This window comes from Physeter macrocephalus, chromosome 21 (assembly GCF_002837175.3).
Source record: "Physeter macrocephalus isolate SW-GA chromosome 21, ASM283717v5, whole genome shotgun sequence".
Classification (NCBI taxonomy): Eukaryota; Metazoa; Chordata; class Mammalia; order Artiodactyla; family Physeteridae; genus Physeter; species Physeter macrocephalus.
The window spans coordinates 8,617,604-8,623,102 of NC_041234.1; the positions used below are offsets into that span (position 1 = coordinate 8,617,604).

The 5,499-nt window shown below is 40.8% G+C and overlaps 1 non-coding gene across 1 annotated transcript; it reads left to right on the forward strand.

Moving 5' to 3' along the window:
- The first annotated feature begins 2,482 nt into the window (after window positions 1–2,482).
- Window positions 2,483–2,631, forward strand: LOC112062023 (small nucleolar RNA SNORA12). Its single transcript, XR_002890498.1, has one exon. It is a non-coding gene; the product is annotated as a small nucleolar RNA SNORA12 (small nucleolar RNA).
- The last annotated feature ends 2,868 nt before the right edge of the window (window positions 2,632–5,499 follow it).

Consider the following 5,499-nt stretch of genomic DNA (forward strand, 5'->3'; position numbering starts at 1 on the left):
AGATAGGGGACAAAATACCCCCAAATCTAGGATTCTATACTCAGAGTATTTTGAAAGTATCTTGAGTTTTCACTTCATTTAGAATTAACAAAGTTTGGAAATCAGAGACATTGCATATATGTATGCCTAATGAAAAAGAAAACACAGAACTCTAATCAGTGGACCAATTAAAGGATTGACAAATTATAATATACTTATTTTACATTTAAATATAATGTTTAATGTATGTATTTATCATTTCTTAAAACAAGTCTCCCTTATAACCATTTTCTTTTTCACTGAATTGACCAACTGGTCTGCATTGTATAGGATAAGAAGAATTCTGTACTCCCTGGTGATTATAATTCTCCGCTACCTTGTATAATGGAGAAAGCCCTACAAAACTCTTATTTTTTTTCAAAACTCTTATTGGACTTCCCTGGTGGGGCAGTGGTTAAGAATCCACCTGCCAATGCAGGGGACACGGGGTCCTGGTCTGGGAAGGTCCTACATGCCGCGGAGCAACTAAGCCCATGCTCCACAACTACTGAGCCCATGCGCCACAACTACTGAAGCCCGAGCTCCTAGACCCCGTGCTCTGCAACAAGAGAAGCCACTGCAATGAGAAGCCTCCCTGGTGGTCCAGCGGTTAAGACTCTGTGCTTCCACTGCAGGGGGCACGGATTCGATCTCTGGTCGGGGAACTAAGATCCCGCATGCCGCATGCAGCCGAAAAAAAAAGAAATAGAAAAAGTATGGTAGTCACATGGAAAAGAATTTATGGGACAGATTTGTGTTCAAGTCTTACCCATCTCTCTTGGAGGCTGATCCAGCTCTGCCCATCTCTGGGGAAGCTAAGGAAGAGTTGTAGAGGGTGAGTCTGACATCTCTCTAAGCAGGTCCCAACTGGCCTTCAGATATCACAAACCTATAGCAACCCTAGGAGTCTGGCAGGATTTGAGGTGGAGAGCCTTGTAAACAGTGATCACATCTTTGTTGCTGGTGTTAATGATAATATGAATTTAGAGGCTGGAGTCAAATTTTTTTTAACATCTTTATTGGAGTATAATTGCTTTACAATGGTGTGTTAGATTCTGCTTTTGGAGTCAAATTGAAGTTGGTTCACCCAACACTGATCTGTGTCTCAAAGGCTGGGATGAAACTCATTCACTCTCCTAGATGACCTTAGAGATGACCTTAGATGGACAAACTCAGGACTCTCCCTGGGCAAAGAGGATATAGAATAAACAGCGATTTAAATTCCTTTCACTCATTCAACAAACATTTACTAAGCATCTACAGTATGTCAGGAGCCAAGTATCTAAGATGAATGTGATAGTCTTCACTCTCAAAGAATATATAGAGTAAAAAATATATATGTAGGGCAAACTCTTAAAGATTAATTTTTTGTAAATATGATGGCACTGTTAAAAATTCTAATCATACTGGTCTTTGCTTTCAAAAGAATTATCATTTATATGCTTCTGTACTTTTTATTTCTGTCTTAATGAATGAGGAAAACAGATTTGAAACAGGTATTTTTCCTTTTTGTCCTGGGCCATACTTTCCAATACTTTCCAATTTTTTTAATTCCTTTTCTCCTTCTGCATGTGTGTGTGTGTGTGTGTGTGTGTGTGTGTGTGTGTGTGTGTGAGAGAGAGAGAGTGAGAGAGTCAGAGAGAGAGAGAGAGAGACAGAGAGAGAGAGAGAGAGAGAGAGAGGATTTGTAGTTCATGGAAAGACAAAGAGAACTTTTCAAATGTCCTAATACCTGGGGTGAGATTGAAATAAAGAGTATGTTTTCACATTGTGAGGGCTCATTGTGAGAATGGGGCAAGATTAATTTTATGCCAGTTCTTGTATATTCTTTACTCCATGGTATTTGAGAGTTGGCTCCAAGTCCCTTAGAATAAAGGACAAAAATAAGAGAAACCGGTAAGATTCCTTTTCTCCCCATAGTTCCCAGCACTGTAAAGACAAAGGGAACCCCAGGTTTCACAAACTCCCAAGTCCAGCCTCTTATTCCCATCTTTTTGCATGCTAATTGAGCCATTTTTGTGAGTCTGTGAGAGTTCTCAGATGCTTGATGGTCAAGGCTTGCTTTAGAGGACCACAGTGGGTGAGGCTCTACAGTTTAGGCAGAGACATTAGTGTCTTCTAGAGACTTGGATTCAGTTGTATCGGGAATGGACCATGTGCTCCACCTGTCAATTTTCAGACTAAGAACAATCAGCAGAGCAGCCTACGGCAGTGATGACACACCTGCTAATTGGTTTCAGAGGACATGTGACCTTGGATCAATCTACCATACAGTTTCCAAAGGAGACAAAGACTGTTGAGTTAGCTGAAGGCTGTGCAAATAAATGCCTGTTCCTGTAATATTAGGATTCATGTGCAGAAATTACAGAGGAATGAGAAGAAAAAGGCCTAATTGCTTTTTGGAACAAAAAGTAAAAATGTAATATCTACTTTCCCTTTAAGTGGCTTTAAAAAATGCTCAGAGAGTTGTGGTGGTTTTCTTTTTGGCACATTTGTTAAGTTTTCAAACGGTCCTGACTCTGCCACAGATATTATACAGGAGCTGGCAAAGACTTCATGACAAAGAGATCTCTTTCTAGCCTTTCCTGAACCAGAGATTGGGCTCCCACAAGTGGCAGGAAAAAAAATGCTCAGATATCTAAACTTCAGAAATTTGGAGGGTTCTAATGGTTGAATTTCCTCCAAATAAAGACTAAATAGTCAACATACACTTATATCGTTTCTGTTAATTTTTCTTTCTTCTCTTATGGCCTACGCACTATAAATTTCCTTTAAAGAACATAAGGAATTGACAAGTCATATTCTTTGAAACTTACTGCTAAATTGAGGAATTGAGTTTTCTTTTTGCTAAAAAAGGCATTGAAGTTTGGTATGATCAAACAAAGCAAGTTATAAGAAACCACCTTAGCTAAAGATTTAGGAATGCAAGTGCCATTCTTCTCGAAAGAAATCGAAATTCTCTTCTTTCTCCTGTTACCTAGAACCTGTACCTGGCAAATGTGCTCAACATAATATTTAGCGACTGATGGACCTAACCCATGACTGGTGCTGTGGGAAGGCAGCTGTCCCTTCTGAAGGAGCTGGCAGATTTCGTTCCCAAATCCTCGGGCTGGAGAGCACTCCCCACCCCCACCCCTTATTTGGACACTGCAGATACGGAATATTCCATCATTGCAGAAAGTTCTATTGGATAACGCTGCTTTAAGCCATAATGTCTCTTTAATTTATTTTGTTTTATTTTATTTATTTATTTGGTTGCACCGGGTCTTAGTTGCAGCACGTGGGATCTTCGCTGCCACATGCAGGATCTTTAGTTGCGGCATGCAAACTCTTAGTTGCAGCATATGGGATCTATTTCCCTGGCCAGGGATCGAACCCAGATCCCCTGAATTGGGAGCACGGAGTCTTAGCCACTGGACCACCAGGGAAGTTTCCATAATATCTCTTTTAGATACATCTCTTTTAGCACTCCCCACTCCCACCTGAGTGCCCAGAAAACATCTTCCTCACAAACAGGAAGCCCTTATCTCATCATGAAGGCTTTGCAGCAAAGACTGGTAATGGAAAAAGAAAAAACGAGAGAGTTTTCTTTTTAATCCATGAATTCTTTGTAGAAAATCAGAGTCTACTCCAATGGGTGGCATCCTGAAAGAACTGTCTTTGTCTGCCAATCAACAGATTTTCATGGAACCCCTACTATGTGCCAGCCTCTGTGAGGGGCCCACAGGAGCACTCCTGCCAGGGAGTCCTGGGATACAGTGGAAGAAGCAAGGGCTTTGGAACTAGATCTTGAGCTAGTAAAAATTTCAGCACGAGGGACTTCCCTGGTGGACCAGTGGTTAAGAATCTGCCTTCCAATGCAGGGTACGTGGGTTCGATCCCTGGTCAGGGAACTAAGATCCCACATGCCATGGAGCAACTAGGCCTGCGAGCCGCAACTACTGAGCCTGCGTGCTCTAGAGCCTGTGCGTCACAACTAGAGAGAAGCCCGCGAGCTGCAACAAAGAGCCTGCGTGCAGCAACAAAAGATCCCGCATGCTGCAACAAAGATCCCATGTGCCTCAACTAAGACCTGACGCAGACAAATAAATAAATATTACTTTTAAAAATCATAGTATAGGGCTTCCCTGGTGGCACAGTGGTTGAGAGTCCGCCTGCCGATGCAGGGGACACGGGTTCGTGCCCCCGTCCGGGAAGATCCAACATGCCGCGGAGCGGCTGCCCCCGTGAGCCATGGCCGCTGAGCCTGCGCGTCCAGAGCCTGTGCTCCGCAACGGGAGAGGCCACAACAGTGAGAGGCCCGCGTACCGCAAAAAACAAACAAACAAACAAAAATCATAGTATAATTTTAAAAAAACTTTTCAGCGTGAAAGTATTTTATGCTACTGACTTACCAAAGGAAGAGAGGAAGGTAAATCAATAGTATAAAATGATTTTACATAGAATTTAGGAATAGCAGAATGGCTGCTAGAAAGAGCTAGGCTAACCACATTATTTCCTACCAGGGCAATTTAGGGGATCCCGGTTTTAATGAATAAATAAAAATGATGTGTAATTATCATATCAGTTGCTTACATCTAAGTGAGTGCTTCTGGAGTTATTTGATGGTGCTTAAAAACTTTGGTCTCTGAAGTGTCTTTAATGTCTCCTTGACTCTTATCTATATTATTAATTTGCAGATCAAAGTTAACTTGGTGCTATGCAAATGAAGAAACTTCACATGAATGAGATTTAACGGTAAAATTTTAAATCCATATAACTTGTGACAGAACTGCAATATATTCTGAGGAAATGTGTCAACATATCTAAAAGAGACATTATGGCTTAAAGCAGCATTATCCAATAGAACTTTCTGCAATGATGGAATATTCTGTATCTGCAGTGTCCAAATAAGGTAGCCACTAGCCACCTGTGACTACTGAGCGCTCTAAATGTGGCTAGTGCAAGCGAGGATCTAAACTTTACATTTTATTTCGTTTTAGTTAATTAAAATTAAATTTAAACAGTCATATGTGGTTAGTGGCTACCATATTTGATCGTGTCTGTTGAAAGAAAAGGTGAAACTGGATTCCAAGAATCTGAATTTCAGCCCTCTGCTTAACTACATTGGACAATTCACTTAACCTCTTTGATCCTCAATTTTCACTTGAAAATGAGAATATAAATAATATCTACCTCATAGCAGTTGGAGTAAGAGGAATTGAGATAATGTTCAGGCGTTCTCCTATTATCAAAATAAGTGCCAATCAAGCACTAAAGTTAAATATGTGGAAAGTGAATAACCAACTCTTTCAAATAAAGGGAGTTTCCATTCTTGGAAAGATTAAAAATACAGTTGACCCTTGAACAACGGGTTTGAACTGTGCGGGTCCATTTACTATTTTCAATAGTAAATACTACAGTACTACACCATCCGTGGTTGGTTGCATCCTCGGATACGGAGGGCAGACTAAGTTATACTCAGATTTTCAACTGCACAGA